The sequence below is a fragment of the Nerophis lumbriciformis genome, linkage group LG34, assembly GCF_033978685.3.
Source record: "Nerophis lumbriciformis linkage group LG34, RoL_Nlum_v2.1, whole genome shotgun sequence".
NCBI lineage: Eukaryota > Metazoa > Chordata > Actinopteri > Syngnathiformes > Syngnathidae > Nerophis > Nerophis lumbriciformis.
Window position 1 is genome coordinate 17,121,647 of NC_084581.2, and position 27,384 is coordinate 17,149,030.

Below are 27,384 nucleotides of genomic sequence, written 5' to 3' on the forward strand. Positions count from 1 at the left end.
TACAGTAAAACACTTTAACTTACAAAACAAAAATGAACAACACAATTTGCTCTTTTTTTTTTATAATTAAAAAAATGAAGTGAGGATTAATGGCTAAAATGATCACATTTTGAAATGCAGTTTTGAAGCATGCAGTAATAGTGCATGATACTGATAAAGCATGTTTAGCGGCATCCTCCTTCAATCCATTTTGACATAATTAGGGCCGCGGCTTAGCCTATCACAGCTGACTTCGGGCAGGTGGCGGGGTACACCCTCGACTATTGGCCGACCATTCAAACAAAAACCTTACCTTTTTTTATATTGATACGCACTTTAAAAGTGCATTTGTGCAAATAAAGGCCTTCCTTCAAATAAAAAGCTTACTTATTTTATATGACAACAAAATTTAAAAGTATATTCCTTTCTTCAAGCACCTTACCTTTTTGATATAAAACACATTTTTATTAAAAATGTGTATTATATCAAATAATTACCTTTTTGATATAATACACATTTTTATTAAAAATGTGTATTATATCAAAAAGGTAAGGTGCTTAAAATGTTTTTAAATTGCATTAGTGCAAATAATAACCTTCCTTCAATTAAACTGCTTACCTTTTTTTATATTAATACACACTTTAAAAGTGCATTCATTCCTCTTCAGAATCAGAATCAGAAATACTTTATTAATCCCTGAGGGGATATTAAAATTTTCCGCACAATCCCATTCAAGATCAGACAAACATTACAAGGAGACAGAACAGGATCGCTCATGGGTTTGCCAACTTCCGGCGCCCCTTACAAAAAAGGTGAGATAATGAAGATAATACAATGACGAGGGGGTTTGGGGGTGGGGAAAAAAAAAATCGATCTAAGCCTGGGCACCTGGAGAGGGGTCCAGACTGAGGCCAAGGGAAAAAACAACTCATAGCCATAGCACACATCCCTCTTACATGTGTGTAAGTGGGAAACATCAAACATCAAAGAACACAAAGGACATTAAAGACATTAAAAGAGCAGAGCTGATGCAACCAGACACTTCTACATACAGCTATGAATAAAAAGTAAAAGGAACATATACACTGTGGTGGCCTCTGCGGTGTTCCACGTCATCGTTTGCTGGGGTGGAAGGATGGCCAGAGACAGGAGCAGACCCAACAAAGCAACCAAGAGAGCAGACTCCACCCTCGGCCGCCCACTAACTCTCGGCCAGTGTCCAGTCCGTATGGATGAGCGAGGACGCGTCTAAGGAGACTGAGGTGTCCGATACCTGCTCATTCAGCCAAGACACTGTGAAGCCTGTCCGTCCCGGCGCTCAGTGCTAGCTCCGCAGCCCTGTCGCTTCATCTGCATCTCCTCCAGTCTCTCCAAACGGATTCTGGTGTGGCAGAGACCCAGCAGCTGGTCTCCATGGCCAAAAGGCCATGAAGATCCAGAAGTCCACAAAAAAGCACCGCAGAAGTCACGAAAGTGCCACCCCTTGTCACACAGTCCCAAAGGGTCCCAAACAAAAAGGCCAAAATATATATATATATATATATATATATATATATATATATATATATATATATATATATATATATAATAACACATGAAAACAAGAGGGAAACACAAAAGGATGACACAAGAGCACAGAGCTCCTGCCAACAGCAGCCACTACAGCGGCGCTATCTTGAAAATCAAACAAGATGGCGTAAAAAATGCATTTTTGCAAATACTGTAAAGGCCTTTATTCAAATAGCTTACCTTTTTGAAAATATAAATATTTTAAAATATTATACATCCATGTTTTGCATCTCAGGGGCGCTGCATAGCTGAATGTGTTGCTGTCAGTCCTTCACAGTTGCATTCGTAATAACCCAAAGCAATGACTGTACAACATTCTACACAAAACTTCATTTTGAAGTCTTTGTGCAAGTTTTACAACATCCATCCATCCATTTTCTACCGCTGGTCCTTCTAGGAGTCGCGGGGCGCTGGAGCCTATCCCAGCTGCACTCGGACGAAAGGTAGGGTACACCCTACGATAAAATAATATAAATTATTTTTGATCCTCGCTGGAGGAAGTCAATTAAAAAGAGGGTCCTTCAATTTCCATGGAATGGCGTTCATTCCAATTCTAAGCCCCCCATTGGGAATGTTTGATCTCCAATGGCGATGACTGCAACCTGTCCCAACGGGTCGTCCACACACTCAGTGGAAAGCTGCGCCGGCTTGTGTGGTTCTGCAACCTGCTGGCACATGGAAAGAAAGAGAAAGTCCATCAACTTCCCCACGCCATTGCGTCGATTCCGAGCGCTTTTGTCGGCAAAAAAAAAAAAGCCTACCATCGGTAATGTTTTATCGGCAAAAATAACGACCGCGGCTTTTCCCTTCGGTTCATCCACACAATCGATAGAGAGCTGCGAACGACAAAACCAAAATGCAGAACAACTCAGGAATGTGACTAACAAGGCTCAACAACAGCGGCGGTGGTTTACTCAAGAAATATTTGATTGTAAGCACCGAAAATGTAACCCTTTCCGCTTTTAAACAACTGAAACAAACTTACACTGGCCTCGTTGTTACCCATCTTCAGCGCCATTTTGGTTTTATGCATCACGTGACAGTACATATATTACAGGCAGCTAGGGGCGCCGATAGGGATTTTGGGCCCCATGAAAATAATCTTTACAGGGCCCCCAACACAGCGGCAACATTTTTTGATGCTATTTTACATACAATTATGGGCCCCCCTCCATTATGGGCCCCTAGAATCCATCTCCTTTACCCCCCCTTTTCGGCGCCCCTGCAGGCAGTGTTCATACCACTTTACACATTTTCAGTGAATTTATCATTTTCATCCCAACAAAACCAAATATTATTTCCTGATAACACACTATTCAACTTGTTAGCAAATAAACAGCCTCGGAAAATAAATAGCAATAAACAAAAAGACATACCTCTTGTCTGTAACCATTTTGTGGACGACTTTCCCTCTCTTCATGTCACTTAAGCACAGTCTCCAATGAAGAAAGTCACATCCACTGGTTCCTTTTTGTTCGTTTGGAGAACTATAATTTCACAACAGGAGACTTCCTTAACTGCTGCGAAATGCAATCTCACTTCTGTAATTACTGTTACGTACCGCGGTATGTGCCGCCCATCCCAACTGTGTGTGACAAAAGGTAATTTTTTTCCAGAGCCTTCAGACGTGTCTTGTCAAGTTGTCCACCAAAATCTACCGAGATCCTGACTGTGTTGAGAAACGATCTCCTCTTGTTTTATTGTCAAATTCCTGGCCAGCCCAAAAAGTAATCTGGAATAACCTGCTCCGACAATCCAGTTGAACATTCATGTGAACTTTATCTTTAGAGATATTCTAACCGTAAACAGCTGAGTGCTCCGGTATATAGAGCATCCATCCATCCATTTTCTACCGCTTGTCCCTCTCTGGGTTGCTGGAGCCTATTTAGAGCAGTTCTTCTCAAATATTAGGGGCGGGGAGGGGGTGCGGCGCGGGTGTTGCATGACCCCGGGGAACATGCTTTATCAGTATCATGCTTCAAACCCCGCTTCGAAAAGCTGTGTGCACTACAAAACATGCTCATTGTATGTAGCCACTAATCCTGCAGTATTTCGATTAAAAAATAAAATCAGCACACATAGGTTAAAGTGTTGTATACACTATATTGCCAAAAGTATTTGGCCACCCATCCAAATTATCAGAATCAGGTGTTCTAATCACTTGGCCCGGCCATAGGTGTATAAAATCAAGCACTTAGGCATGGAGACTGTTTTTACAAACATTTGTGAAAGAATGGGCCACTCTCAGTGATTTCCAGCATGGAACTGTCATAGGATGCCACCTGTGCAACAAATCCAGTCGTGGAATTTCCTCGCTCCTAAATATTCCAATGTCAACTGTCGGCTTTATTATAAGTTAAGTTAAAGTACCAATGATTGTCATACACACACTAGGTGTGGTGAAATTTGTTCTCTGCATTTGACCCATCCCCTTGTTCACCCACTGGGAGGTGAGGGGAGCAGTGGGCAGCAGCAGTGCCACGCCTGAAAATCATTTTTGGTGATTTAACCCCCACTTCCAACCCTTGATGCTGAGTGCCAGTCTTTGGTATGACTCGGCCGGGGTTTGAACTCACAACCTACTGATCTCAGGGCGGACACTCTAACCACTAGGCCACTGAGTAGGTAAGTTTGGGAGGTAAAAAGAGTTTGGGAACAACAGCAACTCAGCCACAAAGTGGTAGGCCACATAAACTGACAGAGAGGGGTCTGCAGATGCTGAAGCGCATAGTGCAAATAGGTCGCCAACTTGAATGGCCTGCACAGAGTCCTGACCTGAACCCGATAGAACACCTTTGGGATGAATTAGAACGGAGACTGAGAGCCAGGCCTTCTCGACCAACATCAGTGTGTGACCTCACCAATGCGCTTTTGGAAGAATAGTCGAAAATTCCTACAAACACACTCCGCAGCCTTCCCAGAAGAGTTGAAGCTGGAATAGCTGCAAAGGGTGGACCGACATCATGAAGTGCCATAGGGATGGCACTTCAAGTTCATATGTGAGTCAAGGCAGGTGGCCAAATACTTTTGGCAATATAGTGTATATTGTGCTCCAGAGTTAATGTTGCGGATCAATTTTAATTTATTATTGAGTTCATTTAATTGTATTTTTCTGTATCAAACGGTTCATGTCGGTCAAAAAATGTTTATAGTTTAAATTTGATCCACTTTAAATATTTTCTGTCACAGACTAACAAGTAATGTTTTTAAAATGATTTATTGCTGTAAATTAATACATACTTTTTTTGGTTTTCTTTAATGTTGATAAGGACACGATGTTATGCAAAGGTGTACTTATAACAATTTGTATTGGCAAATTATACTTTTTATAGTCACAGCGGATATAGGGGGTGGGGGACGGGGGTGGCAAAAGGCTTTCTCCTTCCTATGGGTGCATAACAGAAAATAGTTGAAGTACTGATGTAGAGGATATTCAGTGTTTTTGCAGTATGTGCTTAAAACGTCAAAGAAGTCCTGTCATACAGATGATCTTAACAAGTGTAAGTCTGTTATGTTTTCATATATGACTTAAAAAATGCATTCAAGCTATGATGAATACAGTATACATTTTCAAACATTTTGATAAGGACAAGCGGTAGAAAATGGATAAATGGATGGAACCAAAAGGTAACGCCTGCGCCATGTGTTTGTGCATGCGGACTTCCCTTGTTGTAGTTCCTCAAATTGCACAATAGGGGACGTGAGAGGTACATGCGACACATGGGATTATGAGTGCACTATTATCAATGGAAGTTTACAATGCAAGTACATAAAGTATGCAGCTTAGGTCATGATACATTGTTTTAAGATGGGTGAAAGGATGTGTTTGAATGTGTTTTTTTTTTTTCAAAATCTACCAAGAGTCAGCCAGCTAGGTAAGCATTGTCTTTATGGAAGTTAATGTCTCTGAATAGCTCACTTTTGTCCGAGACGTCGCCTGTTTGTCTATATCTTGTCTTTCTTGGGACACTGATGCTTATTAGTTCGCATGTTCAGTCTTCGAATATACTTAAAACTAGTCGAAGGCTGTTTCTTTTTAACATGTGTCAGTCTTCTTCCGCATTTGACGTGCCTTTTCGTGTCTACTTTGGTCACGTGTGACAGCCGGAAGTGGATTTTTTTTTTATTTTTTAAATGTGGCTTTTTTGTTCACAGAGTTTTACGTTAGATTCGACCTTTGGATTTTAAAAATGAAGCTAAACCCGCAGGTAAGTTTATTTTGTTTTTGTTTGCGTTATCTTTTTACGCATGCGCAATAAGCACGAGGATTTAGGGACAATGAAGTCCGATACTGATGCTTTATACTCGACCAATTTTTCAGGATTATTGAAAGATATTATTTTGTTGTCCAAGATTATAATCTAAATTAAACACAGAACAAATATTAAATACAACAATACACATTAATGTAACGATATCATTAAAATAATACAAGTATTCATTCATTACCTACACGCAGTGGCGGGCCTGCGTTTCCCACCTAGGCCTTCAGTGATGTCCGACTTCAATGATTACCTCTCAAAATACCATCATTTATGTCACCACATGACCATTGCTGGAGAAATACTATACAGGAACACATTTACGCACTAATGGGCATGGTACAAAACGGGTTATTTTCTTGCGCATTTAATACTCAATAAACCCGAATCAGCAATTAAAACATATATTATGTGGTACTGTCAAAATTAAAATTGCAAAAAACATTTTAAACGTGAAAAAATAAAGAAATAAAATATCTGAACTCACATTTCATTGCCGGGTCAGCTGAGCTAGCTTCCGGGGTTGGCCGACATCGTCTCACAAGATGTAGTTTCTCTTTAAATATCCTTCTTGAAAATGGCTTTGCAAATATATTTGTTGTCTTGTCTAATCATAAAAATGCAGATGAGGCATGTTGGCTGAGTTCTTAAAGTTTACTCCACAGCGTGCTCATCGATAACATCAAGTTGGCGGCATGTCCACATTCAACAACCTAAACGGGGCTACTGCACATGCTCTTCACTACTGTGGCATTCTGGGTAATGGAGTTCTTATGTTACCTGGCTCATAACATCACTATATATCAGAATCAGAATCAGCTTTATTGTCATTACGCAAGGTAACGAGATTGAGGCCATTCCATACAGTGCGATGTGTGCATGCTAGAAAAACAATGTGCAAATATATAAAAATATAAAAAATGTAGAAGTGCAATGAATATGGTGTGAAATGAATATATACATGAAAACAAACAAACAAAAAAAACCAAATAAAAACAAAAACAAAAACAGGGTGGTTGGTGGAATGGGTTATTGCACCGAAGAGAAGGCAGTTATGAGGGACAATGGGGCAGTCCGTTCAGGATGGTTATGGCCCTGGGGAAGAAGCTGTTCTTTAGCCTGTTTGTTTTGGTTTTAATGCACCTGTAGCGCTTCCCAGAGGGCAGCAGGTGGAACAGGTCAGAGCCAGGGTGGGTGCTGTCCTTGATGATGGCACTGGCTCTGTTGAGGCAGCGGGAGGTGTAGATGTCCGTCAGAGAGGGGAGAGGGCGGCCGATGATCTTCTGAGCCGTCTTGACCACTCTTTGCAGCCTCTCCCTGTCTGCTGCAGTGCAGCTGCCGTACCATACCGTAATACAGTAGGTCAGCAGGCTCTCGATGGACGAGCGGTAGAAGGTCAGCAGCAGGTCAGGCTTCAGGTTGTACTTCCCGAGGACTCTAAGGAAGTGTAGCCGCTGCTGAGCCTTCTTGATGATTGATGTGGTGTTGACTGTCCAGGAGAAGTCATTAGAGATGTGGACTCCAAGGTACCTGAAGGTGTGGACCCTCTCTACACGCTCGCCGTTGATGTAGAGGGGGGCAGGGTCGGTGCTGCTCCTCCTGAAGTCGACGATGATCTCTCTGGTCTTGCTGGTGTTGAGAGCGAGGTTGTTCTCCGAAGACCAGGCCGTCAGCTTCAGGACCTCCTCTCTGTCGGCAGCCTCGTCACCCCTGGAGATGAGCCCGACCACTGTGGTATCGTCGGCGAACTTGACGGTAAGGTTGTCACTGTGGGCCGGACTGCAGTCATGGGTGTAAAGGCAGTAGAGGAGGGGGCTCAGCACACAGCCCTGTGGGGAGCCGATGCTCAGCGTGCGGGAGGATGAGAGGTGCGGGCGAAGTCTCACATTCTGGGGTCGGTCCGTTAGGAAGTCCCTTATCCAGGCGTTTGTGAGAGGGGGGAGGCCAAGAGTGTCCAGTTTATTGCAGAGTCTGTCCGGGATTATTGTATTGAAGGCAGAGCTATAGTCCACAGAGAGCATCCGGACGTAGCTCTGCTGCTGCTCCAGGTGGTTCAGAGCAGAGTGGAGAGCAACAGCGATGGCGTCCTCTGTGGACCTGTTCGCCCGGTATGCGGTATATCTGCCTTAGGCCAGCTAGAAGGCCTTAGTGACAACAACTTGTGATCTGATTGGCTATTGCAACTGTCTGTCACTATGTCCCCGGTTACTTACAGTGTACGGACGCCCACATTGGTGAATCTGAAAGCCTCCGGCAGATTTGGTACAGCATGCAGTGTTTCCCACACATTCATTTATTTGTGGCGGCCCGCCACGAAAGAATTACGTCCGCCACAAATGGATTTTTCGGCTTTTGACTCGCTCGACCGCTCATAAAAGCAATGGGACTGTCTGTGAATGTTGCTTGTAGTTACACCTCTGGTGCAGTAGGTGGCGGTAGCCTACTATGCTACGCCAATAGCGCTTAATTCACCTGGTGGGCCAGAAGAAGAAGAAGAAGAGGGACGGACGGAATCAAAATACTCGCCGGCTACTTTTCATAATGATGGCGCTTCCTACGTTTCTACCTCAAACGTCCAAAAGCTGCTGAAAGCCTTGATCCAGGATGCCATGGGGAAAAAAACTTAAATGGTGCCTTTTGGCGATAGTTAGCAGCTTGGTGGCTCATAGCCGGCTAGCTAACGCTTGCTAGCGTGGTAGCATTGCTTCATTTTTACAGGTGTTATAGGCAGTGTTGGGTTAGTTACTGAAAAACAGTAACTAGTTATAGTTACTAGTTACTTCATTTCAAAAGTAACTCAGTTACTAACTCAGTTACTTACACCAAAAAGTAATGCGTTACTGTGAAAAGTAACTATTTACCGTAGTTACTTCTTTTTTTCTTCTTTTTTTTTTAAAGCTCCAATTAATGCCCTTTTAGCCTTCATGTCAGTACTGTTATTGCACTGGAGAATAATACAATCTGTTGAGCAACTTGACATACATTTGTATCACTGAACTCTGCTAAGCAATGTGGTCGACATACAACACACAAAGACAAAGATATGTTACAAAGGCCAATTTGTTTCTGGCCAGAACAAATTGACAAAACTATTTTAAATAGCTGAAACATAACATACATAAGTAACAAACAGCATAATAACAGCATAGCTGTAAAGCAAGAAAGGCACACACTACATACACAAAGCCTAACCAGGCATTTTTTCCTCAAGAAATTCTGACACAAAATCATGTCTGAAGCCCAGAACACTCTACACATTTCCCCAGTTTTAGTTTAGAGATAAGGAAAGATTGGCCTGGCCCACTAGCATCCCTCTTTATGATTGACAGAGTGTGTGTACCTTCAGTTCTGAAAGATGAACTGAGGCAGAGTTAATCCTTACGTGGTGAAGTGTCATTGGAGTCTCTGTCTCTCTTTACTAGCTTCGTCGAAGCATGTTGCTATGTAGCTTGTTTCAGCAGATTTGAATTGCTGTTTTGGGCAGTAGATGGGATCTTTGATCCAAAGCACAATTTACATTTAACTAAATTGTTATTTTCTTTGTGCTCGACAAAAGAAAAGTAGTGAAAATATCTCCATGTTAGCAAACTCGACTTCTGGCTCCGCCATGATCAGACACGCCCCCCCCTCTCCTCCCTCCACACTAGAGATGCGCGGTTTGCGGACACAACCGCGGAGTCCGCGGATTATCCGCGGATCGGGCGGATGAAATTAAAAAAAACTAAAATTTTATCCGCTCGCGGGTCGGGTCGGGCGGATTAATTTTATTTTTTTATTTTTTTTTTGCGGGTGGCAGTTAAACCAATTGGGAAATATATATACATAGTTAAATGTTGTTACCCACATACGAAAAACGAGCAGGCACCTGCTGCATATGCCACAACAGAAGAAAAAAAAGAAAAAGAGATGGACACTTTTACGGAGGGAGAAGGGACGCCTCGCCGGGGTCCGGGACCGAGGCCCCTTCCCCCGAGAGGGCCCCACCGGGAGCCGTAGCTGAGGCGATCCGCGAGAAGGGCCTGACGCACGTCCAGGGTCACTACCGCGCCCACCGCACCGACACCCCGCCTCGTCCGCTTTCGCCGCGGCCGGCGTCACGCGCAGCAGGTAAGCAGCTTACCTGCCCGCCACCCCCGTGGCCGGGGGCTCGTAACATGGGTCACTCCGCGCGCTCCGCCCGCGCAGCTTACCTGCTTGCCACCCCTGTTGCCGGGGGCGCGTAAAAGGGGTCACTCCGCGCTCAGTGCGCTCACGAAAGGGGTGGGGCTCACCCTGGTTGATATAGAGAGCAGGACAGTGGCCATGGAATTTCATTTAAGGTTTGTGATAAACCATCAAACTCATTCGTTAAAAGGACTCTATAGTAATGTAAAGCGAATTTTTCTGGACATTATCATGCAAGAAAAGTTTATTTTTGGGATCGCGATCACCGCGTAATGATTTTTAAAGGTTGCATTACATTATTAACTGTCCCATGTGATCAGCCAGTGCAATTGGAAGTCCATGCTCAATTATTGCCTCCGTAAATAAAACTTCGGCATTTATCACATCCAAAGAATCTGTTTGGGCGATGAAAAACGTTGAAAGTTTTCCACTTGTATCGCTAGCAACGGCATTAGACTTGTGTTTTTTTGTCCCAAAGTGGTCTTTTACATCGCTAATTCCTCCGTGTCTGATCGAAAAATCTTGTCTGCACAAGGTGCAATTCGCGTAGTTTTCACCCTTTTTTTTTTTTTAATTAATGAAAAACCGTATTTTTTATCACTGCACCCGTAACCCGGAATAGGTTGATGAAAACCGTACGAATTACGGGAAAACCGGAGTAGTTGGCAGGTGCCTCACTAATGCCTTGCATCGTCTATATTAGATATAACGGGCGGGTGCGGGCGGATGCAGTTCTATTCAAACGTTACATCGGGTGGATGGCGGATGGTTGATGACTTTCTGATGCGGTTGCGGATGAAATATTTGCCTATCCGCGCATCTCTAGTGTGTACCTTCAGTTCTGAAAGATGAACAGAGGCAGAGTTAATCCTTACGTGGTGAAGTGTCATTGGAGTCTCTGTCTCTCTTTACTAGCTTCGTCGAAGCATGTTGCTATGTAGCTTGTTTCAGCAGATTTGAATTGCTGTTTTGGGCAGTAGATGGGATCTTTGATCCAAAGCACAATTTACATTTAACTAAATTGTTATTTTCTTTGTGCTCGACAAAAGAAAAGTAGTGAAAATATCTCCATGTTAGCAAACTCGACTTCTGGCTCCGCCATGATCAGACACGCCCCCCCCTCTCCTCCCTCCACACACTCACACTCACACTCACACACAGAGCGCGTGTCTCTCTCTCTTCTCCGGCTTGTGACACAAGAAGAATCAGAACGATGACACAGCTAGCAGCCCTCCGATAAAACACACTTTATACTACAAAAAAAGTAACGTAAAATAACGCAGTAACGCATCATGTAGTAACGGTAACTGAATTACTGAATATAAAAAAATAACGCGTTAGATTACTAGTTACCGCCGAATCTAACGGCGTTACAGTAACGCGTTACTTTGTAACGCGTTAGTCCCAACACTGGTTATAGGTAGATCGTAGTGATGGGTCCGGCAACACCGATGCATCATAGAGCGAAACCCTGTGTCGGTGCGCGTACCGCTTTTAGAAAGTCACGTGACCGATCATGAGCTGTTTTGGTCACGTGACCAATACGCGAACTGTGTCGCACTGACGCCTCCTCTGTGCCCTGTGAGCGTGTCTTTTCTACAGCCGGAGAAATAATAACTAAGAAGAGAAAGCGTCTAAAATTGAATACGTTGGAAAAACTGTTTTTTTTAAAATAAAAATGTGTAAAAATATGAGAATCAGCACCTCCAAGTCCGAGTCCATGGTTCTCGCCCGGAAAAGGGTGGAGTGCCATCTCCGGGTTGGGGAGGAGATCTTGCCCCAAGTGGAGGAGTTCAAGTACCTCGGAGTCTTGTTCACGAGTGAGGGAAGAGTGGATCGTGAGATCGACAGGCGGATCGGTGCGGCGTCTTCAGTAATGCGGACGCTGTATCGATCCGTTGTGGTGAAGAAGGAGCTGAGCCGGAAGGCAAAGCTCTCAATTTACCGGTCGATCTACGTTCCCATCCTCACCTATGGTCATGAGCTTTGGGTTATGACCGAAAGGACAAGATCACGGGTACAAGCGGCCGAAATGAGTTTCCTCCGCCGGGTGGCGGGGCTCTCCCTTAGAGATAGGGTGAGAAGCTCTGTCATCCGGGGGGAGCTCAAAGTAAAGCCGCTGCTCCTCCGCATCGAGAGGAGCCAGATGAGGTGGTTCGGGCATCTGGTCAGGATGCCACCCGAGCGCCTCCCTAAGGAGGTGTTTAGGGCATGTCCGACCGGTAGGAGGCCACGAGGAAGACCCAGGACACGTTGGGAAGACTATGTCTCCCGGCTGGCCTGGGAACGCCTCGGGGTCCCCCGGGAGGAGCTGGACGCAGTGGCTGGGGAGAGGGAAGTCTGGGCTTCCCTGCTTAGGCTGCTGCCCCCGCGACCCGACCTCGGATAAGCGGAAGAAGATGGATGGATGGATGGATGTGTAAAAATAAATAAATAATTTCCAGGTCCACAAGCATCCTCATTCACAACACGTTCTCTTAGATTTCCATGTTATGATACATGTTCACATTATTTATTGACTGTATCTAAAAAAGACAAAAAATATATTTTTATTTAAATGAAGTTATGAAATAATCCTAAATGAAATACAATGACTTGGTTTATATTATTGTATATACTAGGTCAGTGGTTCTCAACCTTTTTTCAGCAATGTACCCCCTGTGATTTTTTTTTAAATTCAAGTACCCCCTAATCAGAGCAAAGCATTTTTGGTTGAAAAAAAAAAGATAAAGAAGTAAAATACAGCACTATGTCATCAGTTTCTGATTTATTAAATTGTATAACAGTGCAAAATATTGCTCATTTGTAGTGGTCTTTCTTGAACTATTTGGAAAAAAAGATATAAAAATAACTAAAAACTTGTTGAAAAATAAACAAGTGATTCAATTATAAATAAAGATTTCTACACATAGAAGTAATCATCAACTTAAAGTGCCCTCTTTGGGGATTGTATTAGAGATCCATCTGGATTCATGAACTTAATTCTAAACATTTCTTCACAAAAAAAAAAAATCTTTAACATCAATATTTATGGAACATGTCCACAAAAAATCTAGCTGTCAACACTGAATATTGCATTGTTACATTTCTTTTCACAGTTTTTTTTGACAGACATTTTAGTGACAAACCTGAGCTTGTGCTTCACTGAGTTTATGAACTTACATTCATATTTTGTTGAAGTATTATTCAATAAATAGCCAATGAGCACTACACAGCCAGAAAAAAACCTAGGCAGGATAAGTAAAAATATTGGGGCAAGAAGATTTGAGAAGTCGGGCAAGTAGAAAAAACCTTAACGTTGAACCCTGCATGTGTTGAGCTGCTGCCGCTTAAGGTTAGACGGCACTGAACATAGAGCGGTTCTGCTCGCTAGTAATAAATTCTAATGTTGGATGTTCACTCCTTCACACAGATGAGTATAGAAAAATATTTTCAACGGCCGAAAAGGGCTCGACTTGGAGAGGAGGTAGGCCTACAAGAGGAGGTTGTTGACTGACTGTGGCAGGACACCTCTGCCTCCGTTTCACTTCATGTTGCTGGTAAATAATATGGTTGTAGTAGTAGGCTGAAGTTAAATTATTTAGTATTCACTAATTAAAGGGGCAGAGCTTTAAGAAACATTTTAGCTTTTATATTTTATAAGATATATTTTTTGTAAGAACCACAATTAATAAATATATTTCAGTGAATCACTAATTGTTCAAATCTGTATATAAATATGTACATAGAATGTTGTAATTATGTTCCAACGCCGCGTTCTTCTTGGTCATCGCCGCTGCCGCCCCCCGACCACACCACCACAAATAGATGCCTGTCCTGTGGGAAACACTGGCATGGCAACATAAGCTAGCTGAATTCTGATTGGATAAAAACTCTATAACCTAAAAACAATAGCACTGGAAGGAACATAATATGACATGAAGAGAATATGAATACTTTTAGATATTTAGGTAAAGTAAATTAAAAATTACTTTTATTTTTAATTATGATCATGATTTCTGGTTATGTTAGACCAGCAGAGAAGGCCTTGCTGGCCCTGACGACACACCACTGCCTTTGTTTTGATTACTTATTGTCTTATTTTATCTGCTCCCATGTAAAAAAAAAAAAAAAAAAAAAAAAAAAAAAGCAAATAATATATACATCTTCCAGCCCAGGTCGGGCACGGCTGACTCTGTTAGCAGGTCCACTAGTACGTGAGCTCCATCTATCACTTAAATAAATATTCAAACACAGTCTTACTGTTCAAACTGTATATAATGTTACAGTGGCCAAAAATATTAAATACACTTGTTAAATAAAACCTCTGCCTTGTTTTAATGAATATTTAGGCCTACTATGCTACTGTATTTAAATGTTGGTCATTATGGTGGTACTTGGAGAGCCAAGTGTTTCCTGAGGTCGCACTTGTTGAAAAAAGTTTGCGAACCACTGACCTACAGTATACCCAGAGTCATGTAAACATTAAAGGTACAAAACCCAAAACGAGTGAAGTTGGCACGTTGTGTAAATCGTAAATAAAAACAGAATACAATGATTTGCAAATCATTTTAAACTTTTAGTCAATTGAATAGACTGCAAAGACAAGATACTTAACGTTCGAACTGAGAAACTTATTTTTTTTTTGCAAATAATCATTACCTTAGAGTTTAATGGCAGCAACACATTGCAACAAATTTGGCAAAGGGGCATTTTTACCACTGTTACATGGCCTTTCCTTTTAACAACACTCAGTAAACGTTTGAGAACTGAGGAGAGCAATGTTTTAAGCTTTTCAGGTGTAATTCTTTCCCATTCTTGCTTGATGTACAGCTTAAGTTGTTCAACAGTCCGGGGTCTCCGTTGTGGTATTTTACGCTTCATAATGCGCCACACATTTTCAATGGGAGACAGGTCTGGACTACAGGCAGGTGCGTCTAGCAGAGGTGTGGACTCGAGTCACATGACTTGGACTCGAGTCAGACTCGAGTCATGAATTTGATGACTTTAGACTCGACTTGACAAAATGTAAAACGACTTGCAACTCGACTTAGACTTTAACATCAATGACTTGTGACTTCACTTGGACTTGAGCCTTTTGAATTGACATGACTTGACATGACTTGCCACTTTCCCCAAAACCCAAAGATGAAAAAGTTATTTGGGAGCGCTCCGTATTTTTCATTGTGTACTTGTCTATCAGCGTTGCGTGTGTCAGCTGGTGTGCTCTCAGTACAACAGCAAATCAAATTAGATCTACTTTGTTTTCATCACACAGCATTCATCCAATCAAATTGCAGGACAACCAACGAAGAAGACATGTCCAAACCACACGCCAGTGAACAAAAAATGATACCTAAAATAATTTCGTTTGGGTATAAAAATTACGAGGTGGTCAACACAAAACGGTTTGCAGTATGCAACACATGCGGTTCGAAAATGACTGATGGAGAGGCAACAACTTCCAACTTCGTCCGGCATTTGAAGTTGCACAAAGAAGGGTAAGTTTTGAATGTAAGATAACGTTTATTGGCTAAGTAACGTGACTTTTATTTGCTGTGTAGTTAAATCAGTGAGGCTGTAAACTCACTGCTAACGTTATAACGTTATTGCAAACACGGGAATCTGTTGCAGTTCACTACCTTATTCATACTTTTTGTTCAGTGATTTTTTTCAAGCAGGGTTACGTTAGTCAATATATCACACGTAATGTTAGACGGCGGTCAGCAGCACCGCGTATTTTAGCCACCTAAAAAAAGACAAAAATAGTAAAATAAAGGTCAGTTAAAATGTATACTATATTATGAATATGTGTACCGTTTTAGCTAGCTTTCTGACATACTGTTGGTTGTTTACCTCAGTGGTCCCCAACCACCGGGCCGCGGCCCGGTACTGGTCCGTGGATCGTTTGGTATCGGGCCGCACAAGAAATATTTTTTTTTCTTTTTTTTTTCTTTTTTTAATTAAATCAACATAAAAAACACAAGATACACTTACAAGTAGTGCACCAACCCAAAAAAACTCTCTCCCCCCTTTTGTTCTGGGCATTGAACATGAAGACTCTTCCTTCACTGTTCCAAGTGGCCATGAGAGTCTTGGCAGTGCCTGCCTCCAGTGCTCCAGTGGAGCGAGTTTTCAGCCATGGTGGCATCATACTACGCCCCCATCGTGCACAAATGACTGACAGACTCTTGGCTAATTTGGTCTTTTGCAAATGCAATGCAGCATAGGGCCCTGACATAAAAGTACAACTTTTTTTGTTATGTTCACGTATATGTCATGTTTTTTCAATGTTAACACTTTTGTACAAATAAGTACATTTGCACTTTATTTTTCAATGTGTTTGTTCTGTAAAGGAATGAGTTAATGTTTAAAATGACTGGTTAATAGTGCTATTATAAAGTGCAATGTCAGCACAATTTTCTTTCCTGCAATTTAAAATGCACTTGTTTTAATAAATAAATACAGCGTTTGAAAAGCATACACAATCTGTGTTAATATATTAGTCTGTGGTTAAAAGGACTTGAAAGGACTCGAAACTCAAAATGCAGGACTTAGGACTTGACTTGAGACTTTCCAGTCTTGACTTTGGACTTGACTCGGGGCTTGCCTGTCTTGACTCGGGACTTGACTCGGACTTGAGGGCAAAGACTTGAGACTTACTTGTGACATGCAAAACAATGACTTGGTCCCACCTCTGGCGTCTAGTACCCGCAGACTTTTACTAGGAAGCCACGCTGTTGTAACACGTGCAGAATGTGGCTTGGCATTGTCTTGCTGAAATAAACAGGGGCGTCCATGAAAAAGACGTTGCTTGGATGGCAACATATGTTACTCCAAAACCTGTATGTACCTTTCAGCATTAATGGTGCCTTCACAGATGTGTAAGTTACCCATGTCTTGGGCACTAATACACCCCCATACCATCACAGATGCTGGCTTTTAAACTTTGCGCCTATAACAGTCCGGATGGTTCTTTTCCTCTTTGGTTCGGTTGGACACGACATCCACAATTTCCAAAAACAATTTGAAATGTGGACTAGTCAGACCACAGAACACTTTTCCACTTCGCATCAGTCCATCTTGGATGAGCTCAGGCCCAGCGAAGCCGGCGGTGTTTCTGGGTATTGTTGATAAATGGCTTTTGCTTTGCATAGTACAGTTTTAACTTGCACTTACAGATGTAGCGACGAACTGTAGTTACTAACAGTGGTTTTCTGAAGTGTTCCTGGTCCCATGTAGTGATATCCTTTACACAGTGATGTAGGTTTTTGATGCAGTACCGCCTGAGACATCAAAGGTCACAGGAATTCAATGTTGGTTTTTGGCTTTGCCGATTTCGTGCAGTGATTTCTCCAGATTCTCTGAACCTTTTGATGATATTACGGACTGTAGATGGTGAAATCCCTAAATTCTTTGCAACAGCTCATTGAGAAATGTTGTTCTTAAACTCTTTGACGATTTGCTCATGCATTTGTTCACAAAGTAGTGACCCTCGCCCCATCCTTGTTTGTGAATGACTGAGCATTTCATGGAAGCTGCTTTTATACCCAATCATGGCACTCCTCTGTTCACCTACGGGATGTTCCAAATAAGTGTTTGATGAGCATTCCTCAACTTTCTCAGTCTTTTTTGCCACTTGTGCCAACTTTTTTGAAACATGTTGCAGGCATCAAATTCCAAATGAGCTAATATTTGCAATAAATAAAGTTTCCAGTTCGAACATTAAATGTCTTGTCTTTGCAGTCTATTCAATTGAATATAAGTTGAAAAGGATTTGCAAGTCATTGTATTCTGTTTTTATTTACGATTTACACAACGTACAAACTTCACTGGCTTTGGGTTTTGTATTATAAATCTGCCCAGTACATTTATTTTTATTCATCCTTGAAAGGACCCAACTGTAAACCTGCTTACATTTCCCACACTTGATTTAATACATTCTGTTCTCAACTAAAAGGATATTATCTTGTCTAGCCAGTGCAATCAACAATGTTCTCTTTCAAGATGTGCCTTGTCTTCACAGTAGATGTGTTTGTTTTCCTTCTCTGAGATATTAAATTGTTTATGTAACAACTTTTTAGAGGAGTAATTGCTGTGTTTCAATTACAGATTTGTATTAAAAAGAATGTGGCGGTACAATGTCTACCAGGTGTGCAGCGCATTGTGTTGTTAAAAAATAAACAGCCCAGTGCCTCTCTTGGAAAGTGTATACAGCACAGCCTTTTCTGTGTCCATAAAGGCATTTTAGGTGTAATCAAACGTTATTTACCATCCATCCATCCATCCATCCATTTTTCTACCGCCTGACCCTCTTGGGGTTGCAGGCGGTGCTGGAGCCTATCCCAGCTGCATACGGGCGGTAGGCGGGGTACACCCTGGACAAGTCGCCACGTCATCGCAGGGCCAACACAGATAGACAACATTTACACTCACATTCACACACTAGGGCCAATTTAGTGTTTTTCAGTAATTTATTATTATTTACTAAAATTCAGGCCGAGTTCATGTCTGCCTGTTTTGGCCGTCCACTTAAAAAAATGAAAATGCACAGGATTTTATGGAAAAAACAGCTTAGATAGAAGGGCTAAAAAAAGAATAAATAACGCCTGCCCGAGAGGAACGGCCCTCGTGGAAAGCTTGTGATTATTGTGCTGCATGACCCACTTTTGCCTACTCCGCCCCCACCCCCCAACAAAATCACAGCTGGAAGATCAGATTAGATGTGCAATTGTACATTCAGATATTTTATGATTGATTATTCTTTTTTTCCCATCCATTTTCTACTGCTTCTCTCGTGTCTCGTGGTCGGAGGGGGTGCTGGAGTCTATCCCAGCTGCTTTTGGACAAGTCACCGCCTCATCGCAGGGCCAACACAGATAGACAACATTCACACTCACATTTTTCATACACTTTTTTAAACTTAATACAACTAATTGAATCTACGCCTCAGACGTCTCTCAATTCTGTTGAAATTGTGTTGTCCAAAATCTAGCCATGAATTTAGATGCTTTCAGTATAAGCCCTACTGCGGACACAAAATTCAGGATTCTTTCCGATTTCGGTACTTTTAGGGGGACTGACAGAATTCCGTCAGTACTACTGGGCAGGGGCGCCGAAAAGGGGGGGTAAAGGAGACGGATTCTAGGGGCCCATGATGGAGGGGGGCCCAGAGAGGCCCCTAATGATGATGAAATTATAATACAGAAAAAATAATGACACTGTGTTGGGGGCCCTGTAAAGATTCTTTTCATGGGGCCCAAAATCCCTAGCGGCGCCCCTGCTACTGGGTATTGATGCCTTTGTTGCTCTTGATGTCACATCCGGCTGCGGACTAGACCGGATCAAACACTGCTAATGCTAATTTACACTGAATTTTCCGTAGACATGCTACTAATTAGTAGGTATGTAAATCTCTGTGGTGGACAATTCCATTCACATCGCTATATTTAGGGTTACAATGCGATTCAAGGGCAGCACGGTGGGGTTAGTGCGTCTGCCTCACAATACGAAGGTGCCGAGTAGTCTGGGGTTCAATCCCAGGCTCGGGATCTTTCTGTGTGGAGTTTGCATGTTCTCCCCGTGACTGCGTGGGTTCCCTCCGGGTACTACGGCTTCCTCCCACCTCCAAAAACATGCACCTGGGGATAGGTTGATTGGCAACACCAAATTGGCCCTAGTGTGTGGATGTGAGTGTGAATGTTGTCTGTCTATCTGTGTTGGCCCTGCGATGAGGTGGCGACTTGTCCAGGGTGTACCCCGCCTTCCGCCCGATTGTAGCTGAGATAGGCTACAGCGCCCCCCGTGACCCCGAAGGGAATAAGGGGTAGAAAATGGATGGGATGGATGCGATTCAAAAACAATTTATGAAACGGAACGATTCCATCTGATTCGATTTAGTATATGAATAATTCGATGCAATTTGATTTAATGTATGAACGATTCATTAAGATTCGATTCGATGTATGAATGATGATATTCTATGGTTAACATTTGTTGATGGACACATTTTTTTACACCACAAATGAACAAACACATTCCTTCCTCATGTTCGATGATAAATAGTTAAGACCTTGGCACCAAGCTCTCAGACTAGATCTGTCCAAGCTAAGTCTATGAGCATGAAATGATGAAAACTACTCAGATAAGCAGCCAAATGTCTTCTAAGACAACTGTTCTGTTGAATGCCGTGAGAATAACAATAACCTTATGAACGAGACAAGCCATAGGCACATTCATCTTCAAATATAAAAAAACACATTATATAAATGTGACATGCTTCCAGTATTTTAACATTTTTAAAACAACATATATCCCCAAACAATGTTTTATAAAGTAAAAAGGCAAAAATGTCAAATATATTTCTTTTCCATGAGTCAACCGACGCCTACGGGTGGGCGAGACTTCCGGGACAAGGATGGGATGTGACGTGTGTTGTTGAGGTCAAACGTTGTTTGAATTGTCCCGGAAAAGAGTGGGACAAACTGGGAATCTGACTAAGCCTCTGTTACTTGAGATGTTACAATATTGGCAGACGGCACAGCACGGGTAATTATTTGGCGGGCAGCCATGACTCTCGCGTTGATTTAAAGATAAACTGTCTACTAAGTGCTGGTCTCACGCGACACCCGGTCCATGTGTGTATTCTCGTCTCCAGTTACATAAGTAACGTAACAGACAACCCTGGCTTTTGTGTAGTTTTAAAGACAAAAACCGTCGACTGATTTCTAGCTCACCGCAATAACTGGTTTATGTGTTTACACTCGATTAACCTAAAGATTCACAGGTAGATATAATCGATTTAAGGGGCTGTAACAGAAGTAGCCGAACCGGCCACTTCTCGAACCAGATATCAGGTCACATCGGTTTATCGTTAACAACCCTACTAATTAGCATTATCGATTTTACATGGCGATTTCAACACTTCCAAATTTGGTAATAAAAACAAAACTAAGATGCACGTTACATTTAAACAGCTGGTATGTAACAAGCACAATACTTACCGCATAAACACTTTGTAGGGTGCAACAAAAGACTAGATTCAGCTTAATGGTAAATACTATTTCCCGCCTGAGCAACACACCTTGACCTATACGCTACTGCCATCTTAAGTCTTGGAATTGCAACAGCATGCAAAGTCTACTGTATAATACTTGCAAATGAGACTCAGAAATGTAACAGGAGAACAAGATATAACAACTGGACAGCACAGTTATCATAATCGGCTCATGTTTAATGTTACATCAAAAAAAAAATTTGAATAGTCAACAATTAACATTTATTAACAGTAACACACAAGTGTACCCAAATTTTGTACCGGTATCACGTCAGTTGAAATGCAACAGGAACATATCCCTAACTACCGGGTATCAATGCAGGTAAAATCAAACGTTATCATATTTTGATACTTTTTGTTGCACGTGATGTCATGTCCTCTTGCAGACTCTGCCCTGGCTCAAACACTTGGCAGGGAAACGAGCACTAAAGCAGCACCAATAGCGGACTCAGCCTCTACCTCTAGGTAATGTTAGAATTTTCAATGCCAACAAAGAAAGTATGCCAGGGAGAAAACACTTGAAATTTTAGCAATTAACATCAGTGATTGTACGGGCTATTTTAAATCATCCAAATTTGGTAATAAAAACTACACTACTGCCATCTCGTGTCTTAGATTTGCAACTGCATGCAAAGACTACTATATACTGTAATACTTGCAAATGAATATACCTGTATATTGACAGCACATTTGTCATAATCAGCTCATATTTCAATGTTACATAATTATTTTGTTTTATTATTAAACAAAATAACATTTATTAACACATACACAAGTACCAAAAATGGAACCTTTGATTATCAGTATCAATTCCCAGGTACAGGGAATTGGTACCTTATTGGTTCAAATGTGAAAGGTACCCATCTCCGAGTAGCACTATTCTGCTCTTTATCCTTTTTTGTGCACTTAACTTTTCTAATAACTTGGTGCTCAATGAAGATTTTAGCCCAAATTTCCCCCCGTTTTTTGTTTACCGTTTCCGTTATCATACTCCCAAACATTGCATGTGGCAAACTAGCCTGTTAGCAAAGTATAGCTTTTGCTTGTATTCTTGGCCAAAAAACCCCAACTTTGATGTCATACCAACAAGAACAATTGTGCAAAAAGGATAGAATACTGTGATATTCAGTAATTGAAGTCATTTGTGCATAACAGGGGACATTTAAAAGCTGACTGCACGTGTGAAAACCCATGGAGTACAGCACAATAGGAATCGTATCAATGCCTTAGGGCAAGGGTGGGCAATTAATTTTTTACTGGGGGCCGCATGAGCAACCCGGGCACTGCTGGAGGGCCACACCGACAATATTTCAATTAAATTTTGCAAAAAATATTTTTGATAAACTGTAAGATTAATAATAATAATAATAATAATTTCATTTAACCTAATTTAACTGTATACAAAAGCAGATTGCTTTTGATGGTTTTATTTTTAACACTGTCTTACATAACACTTCCTGATGTATAATACAATGCAAAAATGTCAATTTCTGTCACTTTATCCTGCATCCTCTTTAAAAGTCCAATATTTTTCCTTGTCAGATTTGGACCACCATATGTTGTCACACCTGCCAGCTTGTCCCATTTCAGTCCTAACATGTCCAAACACGCATTTACTTATGTGAACAAGTCATTACCTGTGGTTGTCTCTTTTATTGACTGCATAGCTGCCAGCTCCTCCGTGATTTGAAAGTCTGCAGTTATCCCGCTTAAGAAGATGAGCAGATGGGCGGTGTCACGTACATCGCAGCTCTCATCCAAAGCCAGCGAAAAACAGTCAAAGTCGGTCGTTCTGTTCTTCAGCTGAAGCTCCAAGTTTCCAGCGATGGTCTCAACCCGCCTCGTTACAGTGGGATTTGTGTGTGAACACCTTTTAGAAATGGAGATCTGTATCGGCTCTACAATCTGGATGGGTTCCAGTATGAGCTGGATAATCAAATGGTACTTTATGGCTCTGTACCCGTTATGTTGGCCCACAACGCCCAGCGGACTACAGGAATCTTTTGGCTCAACGCTGCTGAGACCTGGGTTGACATTAGCTTTAACACTGCGGGGAAGGTTTGTGCCTCCTTTATATGACTTTACTCGATTCCATGTGCCAGTATTAAGGGTGTAACACTTATCAGACTTGGTACATGTATCGTTAGTCTATCTATTCACCTGGCTTTATTCGTTTCTCTCCAGACTGTCTTTGGAAAAATGCTGGATTATGTGAAAGGCTCAAGTGAGACACCACAGACAGATGACACGTTCTCAAATGCGCCCCTCTTCTCCGGCCATATCAGCGCAACAGAGTCCAATAAGCACTCCTTAATAAACTCTCCGTCAGAAAACGCCTTACTTTTTCTGGCGATTATGTGAGAAATTACGAAACGTGTACTGACAGCTTCATCTCTGGGGGTGTGAAATTTGGCAAAAAGTCCTTGTTGGGTTTGCAGTTTTACCATCAACGCATCAGCCTCCCTTGCGCGCTCTTCATCAGACAGATTCTGGTATATTTCCACGTGCTTCGTCGTGTAGTGGCGATTGAAATTATATTCTTTAAACACAGCAACCTGTGTACCACAAATTAAGCACACGGCTTTACCTTTAATTTATGTAAAGAAATACTTGGCAGTCCATGTCTTGTTGGAAACACGGCATTCGTCATCAACCTTTCTCTTTTTAGCGTCTCATCACTTGTCTCTGTGCACCTTCACTCACAGGTTACACACGGACATACGCCCATAAATAACACTTTTCAAAATAAAAGCAGCACAGTTGTATTGCACGCACGACAGATGTTTTTTTAAATTTATTTTGTAATTTGTAATTTGTGATTGCCGCTGTTCACATTCATTCACAATCGCGCACGAGCATACGTCCACATGGAAGTAATACAAATAAGGCTTTTCAAAACAAAAGCAGCACCGTTGTATTGCACACTCGACAAAGATACTTTTTAAAATTTGTTTTGTAATTTATGATTGGCCTCACGCGGGCCGTACAGGGACGCACAAAGGGCCGGATGTGGTTCGCGGGCCGTAGAATGCCCAGGTCTGCCTTAGTGTGTTTTTAATATCAGTTCTCCTCTTCCTGGTTTCAGAGTTGTGCAGCAGTTTCCTGTTGGAGTAATGCATGCAAGGTAAGAACAATTGGATTTACATGGTTCTTGTCTTCTCCTAAAATTCTTTTTTGGACCGCCCATCCCGCTCAGTGGCTGACCCACTTCTCTGCTCGAAACGTGACGCATGGAATATAAGTGTGTGTGTGCGTGTGCGTGCGTGCGTGCGTGCGTGCGTGCATGCGCGTGTCATCTCTCATTATGTGCCATCAACCCTACAAAGGTGACAGAAATCCAAAGCAAGGGAACAGACACACTGTAAATAATTGCACTATAGATGCACTATTTTTGTTGTTGTTGTTAACAAATCTATCAATAACGATTTGTCTGCCTACAAAAACAGAGTGAAAGTAGTAGATGCACAAAAGTCGAAAATAATCCCTAAATGACTTGATCCCCCATCTATTATCGGTTTACTGTACACCCATATTGCTAGCTTGAGTGACAAGTTTGACGGGTTAACACAATTTTGTGAAGTAGGATTATTAATAATAAAGATGTATTATATAATAACGCCTGCCTGAGGCCATCCATCCATCCATCCATCTTCTTCCGCTTATCCGAGGTCGGGTCGCGGGGGCAGCAGCCTAAGCAGGGAAGCCCAGACTTCCCTCTCCCCAGCCACTTCGTCCAGCTCCTCCCGGGGGATCCCGAGGCGTTCCCAGGCCAGCCGGGAGACATAGTCTTCCCAACGTGTCCTGGGTCTTCCTCGTGGCCTCCTACCGGTCGGACATGCCCTAAACACCTCCTTAGGGAGGCGCTCGGGTGGCATCCTGACCAGATGCCCGAACCACCTCATCTGGCTCCTCTCGATGCGGAGGAGCAGCGGCTTTACTTTGAGCTCCCCCCGGATGACAGAGCTTCTCACCCTATCTCTAAGGGAGAGCCCCGCCACCCGGCGGAGGAAACTCATTTCGGCCGCTTGTACCCGTGATCTTGTCCTTTCGGTCATAACCCAAAGCTCATGACCATAGGTGAGGATGGGAACGTAGATCGACCGGTAAATTGAGAGCTTTGCCTTCCGGCTCAGCTCCTTCTTCACCACAACGGATCGATACAGCGTCCGCATTACTGAAGACGCCGCACCGATCCGCCTGTCGATCTCACGATCCACTCTTCCCTCACTCGTGAACAAGACTCCAAGGTACTTGAACTCCTCCACTTGGGGCAAGATCTCCTCCCCAACCCGGAGATGGCACTCCACCCTTTTCCGGGCGAGAACCATGGACTCGGACTTGGAGGTGCTGATTCTCATCCCAGTCGCTTCACACTCAGCTGCGAACCGATCCAGTGAGAGCTGAAGATCCTGGCCAGATGAAGCCATCAGGACCAAATCATCTGCAAAAAGCAGAGACCTAATCCTGCAGCCACCAAACCGGATCCCCTCAACGCCTTGACTGCGCCTAGAAATTCTGTCCATAAAAGTTATGAACAGAATCGGTGACAAAGGGCAGCCTTGGCGGAGTCCAACCCTCACCGGAAACGTGTCCGACTTACTGCCGGCAATGCGAACCAAGCTCTGACACTGATCATACAGGGAGCGGACCGCCACAATCAGACAGTCCGAAACCCCATACTCTCTGAGCACTTGCCTGAGGCAATTATATATATATGTATGTATATTATATATTATATTTTATTTTTAAATACGTTTTTTAACATTATTTGAGTCCTCAACTTGAAATGCCAGCCATATAGTCATCGTACACATGTTTACAGAACTTACCAGTAGCCCAGAGTAAACTTCTAGTGTCATTGCTTTGGCCCTCGCCGGCCACTAAAATACGGCCTCGATGTGGAAATGTTTCGTCACATCCTGGGTCATTCCTGTAAGTTAGAACTGGGCTTCCATGTGCTGAAACCTCAGGTGTTAGTTGTTTTGCTTAAGGGTGGTCGAGCTACAACCATGAGCCTTGTTGTTAGAATTCTGTGTTCTTAGCATTGCGTGTCACGCTGTGTCATTCCACATCGCTCAGCCAAAGACTCACTAATGTCATGTTGAGCTGATGATGTCGAAGATGAAGTAAACCAACTACAAACCCTGTTTCCATATGAGTTGGGAAATTGTGTTAGATGTAAATATAAACGGAATACAATGATTTGCAAATCATTTTCAACCCATATTCAGTTGAATATGCTACAAAGACAACATATTTGATGTTCAAACTGATAAACAATTTTTTTTTTGCAAATAATCATTAACTTTAGAATTTGATGCCAGCAACACGTGACAAAGAAGTTGGGAAAGGTGGCAATAAATACTGATAGAGTTGAGGAATGCTCATCAAACACTTATTTGGAACATCCCACAGGTGAACAGGCAAATTGGGAACAGGTGGGTGCCATGATTGGGTATAAAAGTAGATTCCATGAAATGCTCAGTCATTCACAGACAAGGATGGGGCGAGGGTCGCCACTTTGTCCACAAATGCGTGAGCAAATTGTTGAACAGTTTAAGAAAAACCTTTCTCAACCAGCTATTGCAAGGAATTTAGGGATTTCACCATCTACGGTCCGTAATATCAAAGGGTTCAGAGAACCTGGAGAAATCACTGCACGTAAGTAGCTAAGCCCGTGACCTTCGATCCCTCAGGCTGTACTGCATCAACAAGCGACATCAGTGTGTAAAGGATATCACCACATGGGCTCAGGAACACTTCAGAAACCCACTGTCAGTAACTACAGTTGGTCGCTACATCTGTAAGTGCAAGTTAAAACTCTCCTATGCAAGGCCAAAACCGTTTATCAACAACACCCAGAAACGGCGTCGGCTTCGCTGGGCCTGGGTTTTCTTTATTTTCATGACTATTTACATTGTAGATTGTCACTGAAGGCATCAAAACTATGACACGTGTGAAGAGAAAACCCTTTCAAGACTACCTCTTGAAGCTCATCGAGAGAATGGCAAGAGTGTGCAAAACAGTAATCAGAGGAAAGGGTGGCTGTTTTGAAGAAACTAGAATATAAAACATGTTTTCAGTTGTTTCACCTTTTTTTGGATTGGGGTGTGTTCATTCATAGTTTTGATGCATTCAGTGATAATCTACAATGTAAATAGTCATGAAAATAAAGAAAACTTTTGGCCTGTACTGTACATACATAAATAACACACACCGGCCCCAGACGCATTTTTACCGACCAATGTAACCCCCAAGTCAAACTAATTGCCCATGTCTGCTGTAGGGGTATGTGCAGGCTTTGGCTCTCAAATGTGCAGTGGTTCATAGATATTATATGCTATAATCAACATCACAGATAATAGCGCTGACATA

General features: G+C 42.4%; 1 protein-coding gene and 1 long non-coding RNA gene across 4 annotated transcripts in view; one reads left to right on the forward strand and one right to left on the reverse strand.

The window, feature by feature from the left end:
- Positions 1-1,697: 1,697 nt before the first annotated feature.
- On the reverse strand, positions 1,698-3,265 carry LOC140677531 (uncharacterized). Of its 2 annotated transcripts, none has more exons than XR_012049308.1 (4): positions 3,110-3,265; positions 2,925-3,035; positions 2,310-2,384; positions 1,698-2,213 (listed from the first exon to the last, which is right to left on the reverse strand). It is a non-coding gene; the product is annotated as an uncharacterized lncRNA (long non-coding RNA). The 2 variants fall into 2 exon arrangements; XR_012049309.1 differs by having other exon boundaries at positions 2,925-3,015; positions 3,110-3,229.
- A 2,026-nt stretch (positions 3,266-5,291) lies between these two features.
- The window catches only part of LOC133576442 (3',5'-cyclic-AMP phosphodiesterase 7B-like), a 115,092-nt gene continuing 92,999 nt past the window's right edge, over positions 5,292-27,384 (forward strand). Inside the window, exons 1-2 of one of the 2 annotated variants that reach the window (XM_061929655.2) lie at positions 5,292-5,423; positions 24,095-24,133. The gene's annotated coding sequence lies outside the window, so the exon portion shown is untranslated. Of the gene's footprint in view, positions 5,424-21,419; positions 21,475-24,094; positions 24,134-27,384 lie in introns of those variants that run through there. The other variant, XM_061929656.2, reaches the window with a different exon arrangement.